The following is a 13,927-nucleotide window of genomic DNA, read 5'->3' as shown; positions in this document are numbered from 1 at the left end:
CTTGGACTCAACATCTTTATGTTCTTGGGCACTACTATGATTTCCCTTCCATACCCAGGCCTTGTCAGTTCACAAATCAAACACTGAAGTAGAGTTCACTCAGAGGAAGTAGCAATCTGGGATTGGTCTTAATCATGCAGAAGTGGGTGTTATGTGGAGCTCGCCAGAGAAGACTGCTCAAACATGGGGTTAAACCAATACATATGACTTTATTATCTGGCTACCAAATACACTAGGTGCTCAGGACCCCAGTGTCACACTGAGCCTTTCTCAGAGTAAGGTTTAATCACAAAATGATGTTCTAGGTTGACATACTTCAGTTAACAAAAACAGACAAACGTAGAACAACAGAAGCTAAAAAGCAACACTAATAGATTTAGAGGCTTTCCAAACCTAAATGAACTGCCAAAAACTAGTCCTTTGTCTTAGTTTTAGCAGGAAGTTCTATCCAAGTGCCAAATTTTATGGCCTGTGTGGTATTCCTATTATGGTGTCAGTTGTGCAAAGGTCTAGGACCCTTTTACTGTCAGCAGGAACTGGATGGTTGACATAGATTAGCTCGTTTTATACTCCCCAGACAAAACTCATTCCTCTGTCATATGTTCTGAGTCTTCCTCTCTACCTCCCTGATTGGATAGTCGAAAGTTGTCCACTTCACTAAAGACACTCAAGGGAAAGTTTTTTCTTCCCACTAAATCTTGCAGTTTGCACTAGCTTGTAATAGGGACAGCAGTCATGAACAGTGGGGCTGCTACACCTTGGGATTGCTCCAGGTCCATTGGCTTCCACCTACCTACCTAGACTTATATACCCAGCTCACTAGAACCTTAAGAAAACTGAAGTCCTTAAGAAGTGTCCCTAGAAAGTGAAAGGCGAGAGAGGGAGAAACTCTCAGCTGCTACCCCTAATGTCAGTGTCCTGGAAGATTATAAAACAGACGTAGAAATATGTGTGACATGTAGTTTAATCATTAATAGACTAATTAATAAGCCCTTATTTATACCTTAAAATGTACACAATAAAGACAAGCCTAAGTTCCTGGAAGGTTGGAAGGAAGAGACCTGGTTCAATCACACACTTGTTTCCCCTCAACCTAGAATCTGGAAGATATTATCCCCATCTCCTGATGTCATGCCAGTCCTTACATTGTCTACCTTTACAGGTTATTTCTGCATGGCATCCTCTGACATTGTGCCCTTTACTTCCTCCCAGTTACCCCTTAATCTTTTCAATATCTCTGAGGCCAGGAAGTCATTCAGGAAATGTGCAGTAAAGTAAAAGAGAACACAGCTCTTAACCAACAATCAACAGATCATCATCCATTCCATGAAGACAGAAGTAAGGCAATGTTATATTAGGTAACAGTAGTCCTTACTTTAGGTAGATAGTCCTGAACAATGCAAGTAAACCACCATAAGGCACAGTAAGGTACAGAAAGATTGGCAGCAACCTGAGACTGTGAGCCTCCTTCTCTTTTTCTTCTTGATTATGCAATCTGTGGTCATGGAATAAGGGAAGCACAGAAAACTGCTCACTCTCAGGTGTGTACCAAGGATTGAAGACATTAGAGCTGAGCAGAATGTGTCTGTGAAATATTACTACAAGAGAAGGGACTTGGGAAGGAGAGCCAAGTGTGTCTATGCAGGGAGGGCAACCTGAGAATGGTATACAGGGTCAGTGTTTAGGTAGGGGAGGGAGGAGAGCCAAGGCAAATAAAGAAGTATGACAAGACTTAAGCTGGGTTTGCTGAGAGCCATGGGGTGTCCAAAGGGCCAGATAGAACTGAGCAATAGACAAGGGCAGTCACTAGGGTCCCAGCACAGTATCCAGTGGACATTCTGTTTAAAACACCACCTGTGAGAGAGTATCAGGATACCAAAGATGTTGATATTTGATATTAGATCTCCAAATATTGGAGTGTGAGCTTTGAGCAGCAGACTGAGAGCAGCTCAAGGAACAAGATAAATGTGGAATCATCTTTCTGGATAAAATGGGGCATATCTGTTCTTTCTTGGTGCTTTATCCCAAGGATTCATTTTAGTATATTTTAGCCTTCAGCATATTTACAGTTGGATGAAGATAATATTTGAATATGTCAACTGGATGGTAATTAAATGTACAAACTAATAATCCTATCTTTAGGCTAATCATTTAACTCTGGCCTGCAGTTCTGTCTCTGCTCCTAATTCATGGCCTAGCTAAGCGATAAAACATGAGATCTGGTAATGCTGTAGTCAGAAATGTGTGCAATTCTTGATAAAAGTAAAGTCTAGAAGCAATATCGTGTCTGGACAAAGACTTAAAGGTCCTTGACATTTAGCTACACAGTGATAAATGGGTAGGATTTCACAGTTCAAATGGGAGGGAAAATGATGCAGGTAGATGTATTGGAGGCTATAAAGACCCATATGGGAATGTGGTTGATCCTGAGACAACAACAACAACAACAAGTTTGTGCAAAGTAATATGCAGGCAATAGCTGAAATGGCATAAGAGATGTAGCCATTACTATGACAATTCTAAAGTAACTATGTAACAATGAATGTATCAACTCAATAACCTATAGCATTGTAAATTAATAATCATAATGTCAATGCACTTGGGTTTTTAAACAAAAGCAATCAGAACTAAACATTTTCATGGATTTTCTCATTTCCTTGAGGTGTTGGAATATTGTGCTAAGTGATCTGAATTGTAGAATGTATTTCTGTGGAATCAATTACAGTATGTCCTTTGGCATATTTAAGTACAGCACAATTCAGTGAAAACCAACCTGGTGATAAATAACTCAATCCTATGTGCACAATAAGGATTAAGGCATGACTACACAGGAAAGCACAACCAAACAGGTGGAGTGATTCAACAAATCCATAAAGGATCTCAAAATGGAAATAGAAACAATAGAGAAATCACAAAGGGATAAAACCCAGGAGATAGAAAACCTGGGAATGCGATCAGGAGTCATAGATGCAAGCATCATCAACAGAATACAAGATAGAAGAAAGAATCTCAGGGGCAGAAGATACCATAGAAAATATTGACAAAACACTCAAGGAAAAGGCAAAAGGCAAAAAAGCTCCTAACCCCAAACATCCAGGAAATCCAGGACACAATGAGAAGACCAAACCTAAGGATAATGGGTATAGAAGAGAGCAAAGATTCCCAATTTGAAGGACCAGTAAATATCTTCAATAAAATTACAGAAGAAAAAATCCCTAACCTAAAGAAAGTGATGGAAATATTTGCCACATATGTCCAGTGGTGCTAATCACTGAGTGGTCCAATTTGAACCTCTTTTTCTCAAATCTTTGCTTCTGTTTGAGAATGAGTTCTTTCACCAAGAGATTAGTATAGAGATGGTAAATACTGTCCACAACATAATTACACTTGGGACACCTATTATTGTCCTCTAAACTCTGATGAGTACACTTATAACAAAATCTGTGGCCACATTTTGTCATGTATGCCTCTCCAATCTTTTATGTTTGATACAGTTAAGAGTATATTAGACAAAGATTGGAAAAAAATGACATGAATGAATTTGTAAGTGCTGTATGTTGGCAGGCACTATCAGACTGGGAGTCTAATGTGCTGATTGCTGCTAATAGCCAGGGTACTAGCTGGTAAGGTGCTAGAATTGGTATAAAGAGTTTTCTGAAGTCAAATTGTCTTCGATCCTTCCAAAAGCCATCTGCAGCTGATGATTAGAAGAAAAAGAAATAGCAGGTGATGTCTCTCCTAACATCATTTGGATTTGTTCTGAGTACCTTTTCCCTCTTTTATGCCTTTGGGACATTTGGAATATCCAGAGAATTTGCTGCCATCAGTGTAACAATGTAGCTATGAAAGTTGTTGTCATTGTGGCTAATTTTTGTGATATGGAAACAAATTTATTTAAATAAAAATAAACACCAACAAAAACAAAAAAGAAAGGGATGCCCATGAACATTCAAGAAGCCTACAGAAATCCAAGTAGACTGTACCAGAAAAGTATTTTCTTCTGTCACATAATAATCCAAATACCAAATAGACAAAAACAAATTAATTTTAAAAGCAGTACGGGAAAAATGTTAAATAACATAAAGGCTGACCTATCAGAGTTACACCAGTGACTCTAAAAGTCACAAGATCCTGGGCAGATGTCTCACAGACCCTAAGAGAACACAAATGCCAGCCCAGGCTACTATTAACTCTCAACCAACATAGATAAAGAGACCAAGATATTCCATGATAAAACCAAATTTACACAATGTCTTTCCACAAATCTAGCCCTACAAAGGACAATAGATTTAAATCTCCAACACAAGGAGGGAAACTACACTCCAAAAAAAGCAAGATGGTAACCTTTTTTCAACAAACCAAAAGGAAGATAGCCACAGAAACATAACTGCAACTCTAACAACAAAAATAACAGGAAGCAACAATCAATTTTCTTTAATATCTTTTAACATCAATGGGTTCATTTCCCCAATAAAAACATATAGACTAACAGACTGGATACATAAACAGGACCGAACATTTTGCTGCATACAGGAAACCCACCTCAGTGACAAAGACAGAAACTACTTCAAAGTAAAAGGCTGGAATTTTTCCAAGTAAAAGGTCCCATGAAGCAAGCTGAAGTAACCATTTTAATATCAAATAAAATCTACTTTCAACCAAAAGTTATCAAAAAAAGGATAAAAAAGGACACTTAACACTCATCAAAGGAAAAATCTACCAAATGAACTCTCAATTCTGAACATCTATGCTCCAAATGCAAGGGTGCCAACATTCATAAAAGAAACTTTACTAAAGCTCAAAGCACACATTGCACCTAACACAATAATAGTGGGAGACTTCAATACCCCACTCTCAGCAATGGGCAGACCATGGAATTAATTAATTAATTAATTAATTAATTAATTAAAGACATTTACAATTTAATGAAAATGAAGGCACAACATACCAAAATTAAGGGGACACAAGGAAAGCAGCATTAAGAAGAAAACCCATAGTTCTGAGTGCTTTCAGAAAGAAACTGGAGAGATTATACACTAGCAGCATAACAGCACACCTGAGAGTTCTAGACCAAAAAGAAGCAAATATACCCAATAGGAGCAGATGGGAGGAAATAATCAAACTCAGGACTGAAAACAACCAAATAGAAAAAGAACTATACAAAAAACCCAACAAGACCAGAAACTGGTTCTTTGAGAAAATCAACAAGATAGACAAACACTTAGCCAGACAAAGCAGAGGGCATAGAGACAGTATCCAAATTAACAAAATCAGAAATGAAAAGGAATCATAACAGAAACCGAGGAAATTCAAAAAAAATTATCAGATTCTATGATAAAGCCTATATTCAACAAAACTGGAACATTTGGATGAAACTGACAATTTTCTAGACAGAAACCAGCTACCAAAGTTAAATCAGGATCAGATAAATGATCTAAACAGCCTCATAAATCCCAAGGAAATAAAAACAGCCATTATAAGTCTCCAAGGCAAAAAAGCAGAGGACCAGAATGGTTTAGTGCAGAACTCTACTAGATCTTCAAAGAATCCCTAATACCAATACTCTTCAAACTATTTCACAAAATAGAAACAGAAGGAACACTACCCATTTCAATCTATGAAGCGACAATTATGCTCACACCTTAACCACAGAAAGACCCAACAAAAAAGAGAACTTCAGACAAATTTCACTTATGAATATCAATCCAAAAATATTCAATAAATTTCTAGCAAACTGAATTCAAGAACACATCAAAACGATCATCCATCATGGTCAAGTAGACTTCATCCCAGGGATGAAGGGGTGGTTCAATATAAGAAAATCCATCAATGTAATCCACTATATAAACAAACTCAAAGCAAAAAAAAAACACTTGATCATTTCATTAGATTCTAAGAAAACATTTGACAAAATTCAGCATTTCTTCATGGTAAAAGTCTTGAAATGATCAGGAATTCAAGGCCCACACCTAAACATAGTAAAAGAAATATACTCAAATCAGTAGCCAACATCAAACTAAAAGGAGAGAAACTTGAAACAATCCCACTAAAATCAGGGACTAGACAAGGCTCCCAACTCTCTCCCTATCTATTCAATATAGCACCAGAAGTTCTAGCTAGAGCAATTAGACAACAAAAGGAGGTCAAAGGGATACAAATTTGAAAGGAAGAAGCCAAAATTGTACTATTTACAGATGATATGATAGTATAATTAAGTGACCCCAAAAATTCCACCAGAGAACTCCTAAAGCTGATAAACAACTTTCAGCAAAGTGGCTGGATATAGAACTAACTCAAACAAATCAGTAGCCTTCTTCTTCTCAAAGGATAAACAGGCTGAGAAAGAAATTAGGGAAACAGTACCCTTCACAATAGTCACAAATAATATAAAATACCTTGGTGTGACTATAACCAAGCAAGTGAAAGATCAGTATGGTATGACAAGAACTTAAATTCTCTGGAGAAACAAATCAAAGACCTCAGAAGATGGAAAAATCTCCCATGCTCATGGATTGTAAAAATGGCCATCTTGCTGAAAGTAATCTACAGATTCAATGTAATCCCCATCAAAATTACAATTTAATTCTTCACAGAGTTAGAAAGATCCATTTGCAAATTCATTTGTTACAACAAAAAACCCAGGGTAGTAAAAACTTTTCTCAACAATAAAAGAACTTCTGGGAAATCACCATCCCTGACCTAAAGCTGTATTATAGAGCAATCATGGAAAAAAAAAAACCTGCATGGTATTGGTACAGAGACAGGCAGGTAGATGAATGGAATGGAATTGAAAACCCAGAAATGTACACACACACTTAGTCACTTGACCTTTGACATAGGAGCTAAAACCATTCAGTAGAAAAAAAGACAGTATTTTCAACAAATGGTGTGAAGAATGCAAATCAATCCACTCTTATCTCCTTGTACAAAGCTCAAGTCCAAGTGGAACAAGGACCTCCATATAAAACCAGATACACTGAAACTAATAGAAGAGAAAATGGGAAAGAGCCTCCACTTAGTGGGCACAGGGGAAAATTTCCTGAACAGAACAAAAAATGCCTTATGTTCTAAGATCAAGAATTGACAAATGGGACCACATAAAATTGCAACGCTCCTGTAAGGCAAAGTATACTCTCAATAGGAGAAAATGGCAACCAACAGATAGGGAAAAGATCTTTACCAATTTTTCATCTGATGAAGGGATAATATAAAATATATGCTAAGAAATCAAGAAGTTAAACTTCAGAGAATCAAATAACCCTGTTAAAAATGGGGTACAGAGCTAAACAAAAAATACTCAACTGAGGAATACTGAATGACTGAGAAGCACCTAAAGATATGTTCAACATCCTTATTCATTAGGAAAATGCACAGCAAAACAACCCTGAGGTTCTGCCTCACACCAGTCAGAGTGGCTAAGATAAAAAACTCAGGTGAAAGTAGATGTTGGCAAGGATGTGGAGAAAGAGGAGCATGCCTCCATTCTTGGTGGGATTGCAAGCCGGTACAACCACTCTGGAAATCATTTTGGCATTTCCTCAGAAAATTGGACATAGTACTTACTACCTGAGGACCCAGCTATACCACTCTTGAGCATAAACCCAAAAGATGCTCCAACATATAACAAGGATAAATGCCCCTCTATGTTCATAGTAGCCTTATTTATAATAGCCAGTAGGTGGAAAGAACCCAAATGTGCTTCAACAGAAAAATTGATACAGAAAATGTGGTACATTTACACAATGGTGTACTACTCAACTATTAAAAACAATGACTTCATGAACATCTTAGGTAAATGGATGGTATTAGAAAATAACACCATGAATGAGGAAACGCAATCACAAAAGAACATACATGGTATGCAGTACTGGTAAGTGGATATTAGCCCAAAAGCTTCGAATACCCAATATACAATTCACAGACCACATGAAGCTCAAGAAGAAGGAAGATCAAAGTGTGGATGCTTCAGTCTTTCTTAGAAGGGGGAACAAAATATTCATGGAAGGAAATATGGATACAAAATGTGGAGCAGAGGCTGAAGGAAAGTCCATTCATAGACTCTGCCACTTGGGTATCATCCCATATCCAGTCATTGAACCCAGAAAACATTGAGGAGGCCAAGAAGTGCTTGTTCTCAGGAGCCTGATACAGCTATCTTCTGAGAGGTTTGAATATATCTCTATAACCATTGAAAAGTAAAACCATTAGTACTCATTGGAGAAAGTTCTTTGTGCAGTGGACAACAAAACAGAAATTCACAACTGACCGAAGTTGTGAAAATAAGAATCTGTGGAGTCCTCAGCTGTAAGTGGGACACCTATACCACATAGTGCCTTCGGGTCGATTGCTGAGGTGGAACACCATGACCAAAAGCAAGTTGGGGAAGAAAGTATTTATTTGGCTTGTACTTCCACATCCCTGTTCATCATCAAAGGAAGTCAAGAGAGGAACTCTAACAGTGAAGGAATCTAGAGGCAGAGCTGGTGCAGAGGCCATTTTCACATGCCTCAAAGAACACTGTGGAAGAGGTCACAGAAATGTTCTAAGAGCCCAAGGTCAGTAAGGACCAAGCCAGAGTGTCTTCTGGACAGGACAAGACATCTGCACACATGACATCGTATCAACTGGTGTTGCCTCCACAAAACCTACCCAAGATTAAGTCACTTAACAGTGCAGCTTGGAAGGGGAAGAAGATAAGAGCCCTTAGTCCTGGCTGAGTCTCTTCATATTTTTATTCACATGACATTCCAATAGCAGCCTCCTCTCTCTTTTATTCCCAGTCCCACCTTTGCAAATTCCTACCCCTATCATTAAATCCCTTCCTCTCAGAGAAGGAGAAGACTTATCCCTTTAGCTACCATCCCACCCTTGAACATCAAGTCCCAGTAGGAATAAGCATCCCCTCTCCCACTGAGACCTAACCAGTCAGTCCAGGGAGGGGAAGGGGATCCAATGGCAGGCAACAGAGTCAGAGACAGCCCTTGCTCCACTTGTTAGAGGACCCACATGAAGACTAAGCTGCACACCTGCTATAAATGGGTAGGTGGCCTAGGTCCAGCCCCTGAATGCTCTTTGGTTGGTGGTTCAGTTTCTGTGAGCCCCTATGGGCCCAGGTTAGTTGATCCCTTGCATTTTCTCATAGTGCCCTTGACCCCTCTGGATCCTGCCATCCTTCCCCAACTTTTCCACAGGACTCCCTGAACATCTCCTGATGTTTGGCTCTGGGTCTCTGCATCTGTTTCCAACCTCTGCTGGATGAGGCCTCTCAGGAGACAGTTATACTAGGTTTCTGTGTATAAGCTTAGCAGAGTATCTTTAAAAGTGTTGAGGATGGCTATCTTCCATGGGTCTCAAGTAGTAAAGTTGGGCCTTCTGCAAAGCAGATCTGCACTTGTACTTTCTAATAAACTCTGTAAATGTATAACTATTTGTGTGATTTCATTTCTTAGTAAAGTACATTAAAGGAAATTTTAGCATACAAATTAAAAATATTTTTAATAATAAAAAGATCATGTTTTTAAAATCTCAATAAATACTGATTTGAATTGTAGATTTTCATAAAATAAATTCAAACTCTGGTAAAAATTTCATATAATTATTCCTAGATTCAATCTAGTAAAGTTCTTCCAATTCTTTCTTTTTCATTTGGTTTTCTATGGTTTTTGAGACAAGGTCTCATTATATAGTGCTGGCCATTCAGGAACTCACTATGTAGACAAGGCTGGCCATGAATTCACTTGGCTCTGCCTTCAGAGTGCTGGGATTATAAGCAGGAACCACCATACCCCTCACATTTTCCTAATTCTTTAGTATTTTGTAGCTACTGCTCCATTATACGTTGACAATAATACTGTAAGAAGTGCACATGTCCAAACAAAACAGTCTTTATAGGAATGTAACCTTGAAGCTGACTTTTATTCCTGTGCCATGAATAGAGGACATAATGTTTATCAATCACTAGGAAGGAGGGACCCCAGAAAAGAATAAATGGTAACCTCCAAGCAAGTATTTGTCACGATATGAGTCAGAAGACCAGAGGTTAAAACTCTAGTCCTGATCTGAGGGCTGAGGAGACCAGCATCCAGACTCTCTCATCTGACTTTTAACAATTTAACAGGTTAGATTTTATTTTCTTTTAGCTCCTCTTGCTGCTGCTGTGATCACAGTGTGCTAGCAAAAATTGGGCAGCGTGAGTACAACAGATTACTGGAAAACTATTTTCATTGGGCCTTTTTTTAGCCCTCCTCAGGGTCATCCTACATCACACCTGCTCCCACTGTCATCTGTTTCCTGTGCTTAACATGCCTGGATGGAGCTGCCTGGTGACAGGAGCAGGAGGGTTTGTGGGCCAGAGGATCATCAGGATGTTGGTGCAGGAGAAAGAACTGCAGGAGATCAGAGCACTGGACAAAGTCTTCAGACCAGAGACCAAGGAGGAATTCTCCAGTAAGTGGGCCAGAGTCTGTTTGTGTGACTGTTGGGAATGCTGACTGAATATGGGAAGGGATCTTGTCTAGCAACTATGGAGGTCTAGCTCTTGGAACTTAAGGCTTCTCCATGCTTGAACACATTGGGAAGATTCATGACCACACAGCATAAAATACACCACAGTTATGGGGCTAGAGTCTGGCTTGTGTCTGATCTAGAGATGCTGGCACCAGGCCCAATTGCTGGAGCTCCAGACCCTGTTTTCTTCCCATCAGGCAGTCTCACAGTTGTGTTCTTCCTTTATTGTGATACCAGTACATACTTTTCTAGTGCTCTGCAGCATTAGCAAGGATGCTGGACTGGGGGCTTCTGCACTGGTCTCTGTCTTTCTACTATTGTTGCTTGTTCCTATTCTTGGGTATTTTATCAGAGGAAAATCATTGAACATTCGCCCCCATGGAATTGAAATAAAGAGTGAAATGAGTGAGTGAAAGAGAGACAGAGAGGGTCAAAGAGTGAGAGCCTGAGTCAGACAACATACACTGAATATTTTAGTGAGCTGAGTCAGGGGAGGGACACAGATGCTTCACCTCTCTCCAACGTCATTCCCCTCTGACCTTCATCTTCACAAAGGAAATGACAGAATACTTTTCTGGAGTCTAGCATTCTTCTTTGCTGACATTGCTGCTCCTGAGGCAGGAGCAAGCTCTGGAATGACAGCTCAGCTTCTTAGCAGCAATATCTTCACACCCTCTAGATAACCTTTCAGCTTCCTCAGAAAATGCTGTTTAGCTTTGAGGACAGTGTCAGGGACTAGTGGGACTGTGTCACAATGCTCCTTTTGTGAGATAATTTTTCTGACTACGTGATTACCAGATTCATGCTGTGGATTCCATAGAAGCTGAAGATACTTATGCATTGCCTGCCCCAGCTTCATGTCTGCAACATGGGTCTCTTAAGGGGTGATTTGTATGTAGCATCAGTGGATGTTTCTTATAGCTGCTGCATGCTGAAAGATAGCTCTCTCACAGAGGATCTATTTCCCTGTCCGTAATTCAGCTAACTCTTCATTTGTTCTCAGCACAGACCCAGACAATATCAAGACCTATCAGGGGTAGGTCTGAAATGTTCATCTTTGTGTCTCCCTCTTCTGAATCCTCCTCACTGGAAGTTCAGAGGACATAATCTTCTTAACATGTTCCTTGCTCAGATTTCTCCCATGCCTTCACAGTTTATACTCCCATATTGATGTTACAGCTCCCCAAGGCAGAACTCCATCACCCTGTTTCTCCTTTAAATCCACACATGATTTCTCCATTCCCTATCTACATTCATTTTGGTCATGCTAAGACTTCTTTACATAAGGAAAAAATGTATTCAGAATTTCTAAGAATGCCTTAAAAATGTCCTTTCCAGTTTCTCATCCATAGTCCTGAAACACACATAAGTGCAGGAAGGTGCCAAAAGACCCAGGTGTTTGTAGCTTGCCACTCAATTATATTGCTTATTTGATGCAACTCCCAACAATGGGAGATGTGAGGCAACAGGGATGGTGATTGGGCATATTTTACTAGAACATTGATTGTCACAATGGGAACATTGCCACAATCGGAAAATATGTTACCATGATAGCAGTCAGCCCCTACTAGCAAGCAAAACCCCACATTTGGCTTGCAAATATATTTATCTTGAAAAAAATCTGTTTCTCTGGGAAATCAAATTATAGAGTGACTTTTAACGTCAATAACTGAGTGGATGATAACAATGGTGATAACTCCTAGCCCTGGACATTCCTTCCTCCCTGTACAATGTGCAGGTCTACACTGTGTCCACAGTGTTTTTCCTTTTCAGGAATGACCACCAGTAGCCACATATTGTTTTTCAGCTCTCTGGCAGACTAAATAGAAAAGAATGATGTGGATGACAAATCCTTGTTCTTAATGCTATACTGCCAAGGAACACGCTAGAAAGCCTTTGTTCTTCCTCAGAATCAAAGATCACAGACAAAGAAAGGAAGACCTGTCAAGGTTGGACATCTGGAAGTTTCAGATACCAGATAGCATATATCACTTTTCTTATTTGATTGTTTATTTGTTTATTTATTTTTTTATGTGCCCAAAGCATAGTTATGCTGATTCAGGAACAGAAAAACAGTGCTGGGAATAGGGTAGAAATAACAGGGAGGCAACTCCATGTTCTATGTTCCAACACTGACACTGAAAGTATGTTGTTTGTCATTAGGTACCCAGAACCTATTGGAGGCCTGTGTTCAAGCAATTGTGCCAGCCTTCATCTTCTACAGTTCAGTTGATGTTGCAGGGCCCAACTCGTACAAGAAGATCATCATGAAACGAGGAACAGAATCATGAAAGCACATGGTCTGATCTATACCCATACAGCAAAAAGATGGCCAAGAAGGTGGTGCTGGCAGCCAATAGGAGATTGCTGAAAAATGCTGGCACTTTGCATACTTGTGCCTTAAGACCCATGTACATTTACGGGGAGAGAAGTCCATTCATTTCTAATGAAATAATTATGACCCTCAAATGTAAGGGGTAAGGGTATGCAGAGTGTTACTGGTAAATTCTCCATAGCCAACTCAGTGTATGTGGGACATGTAGCCTGGTTTCACATTCTGGCAGCCAGGGGCCTTCAAGACCCCAAGAAGAATACCCAAGGACAATTCTACTACATCTCAGATGACACCCCTCACCAAAGCTATGATGATTTATATTGCAGCCTTAGCAAGGAGTGGGGCCTCCACCTTGATTCCAGCTGGAGCCTTCCTCTGCCCCTGCTCTCCTGGTTTGCCTTCCTGCTGGAAACTGTGAGCTTCCTGCTGAGTCCAATCTACAGGTATAGACCTCTCTTTATCTACCACTTAATCACACTGTCAAATAGCATGTTCACTTTCTCCTATAAGAAAGCCCAGCCAGATCTGGGCTATGAGCCACTTGTCAGCTGGTAGGAAGCAAAGCAGAAAACCTCAGAGTGTATCGGGACACTAGTGGAGCAGCACAGGGAGACACTGGACACAAAGTGTCAGTGATAGGAGGAGGGTGGGGACATGGCCCTGGGTGTTATCTGGTCTTCCAGCAAATACAGAGGCACAAGCCAGGTCCTGCAACCACCTGCTGACACAGAGAACAACTTGGTATGTTTCTCAAGTCACCAGTTGCCGTGATCAAAGACTTTGGCTATTTCAATTTCCTGTCACTAGAACTTAGTACTGGTTTTCTTTTTCCCTTCAAGTCCTAAAGCATATCCTGCCTTTGGTAAAATCCCATTGCTTTCTGAAGCAAGACAGAAACAGCAATAACTACTGTAATGCCTTAACTGCACTCAGAATCTTTCTATTCTTGGGCACTGCTATGATTTCCCTTCTGTACCAGGCCTTGTCAGTTCACAAATCAAACACTAAAGTAGAGTTCACTCAGAGGAAGTAGCAATCTGGGATTGGTCTTAATCATGCAAAAGTGGGTGTTGTGTTGTGCTTTCC

General features: G+C 39.8%; 1 pseudogene; it reads left to right on the top strand.

Annotated features, from left to right (window-relative positions):
• The first annotated feature begins 10,301 nt into the window (after positions 1–10,301).
• Positions 10,302–13,477, top strand: LOC110319837 (annotated as a pseudogene).
• The last annotated feature ends 450 nt before the right edge of the window (positions 13,478–13,927 follow it).

This window comes from Mus pahari, chromosome 4 (assembly GCF_900095145.1).
Source record: "Mus pahari chromosome 4, PAHARI_EIJ_v1.1, whole genome shotgun sequence".
Taxonomy (NCBI): domain Eukaryota; kingdom Metazoa; phylum Chordata; class Mammalia; order Rodentia; family Muridae; genus Mus; species Mus pahari.
Note: the sequence above shows the minus strand (reverse complement) of the source record. Positions and strands in the feature narration are given on the sequence as shown.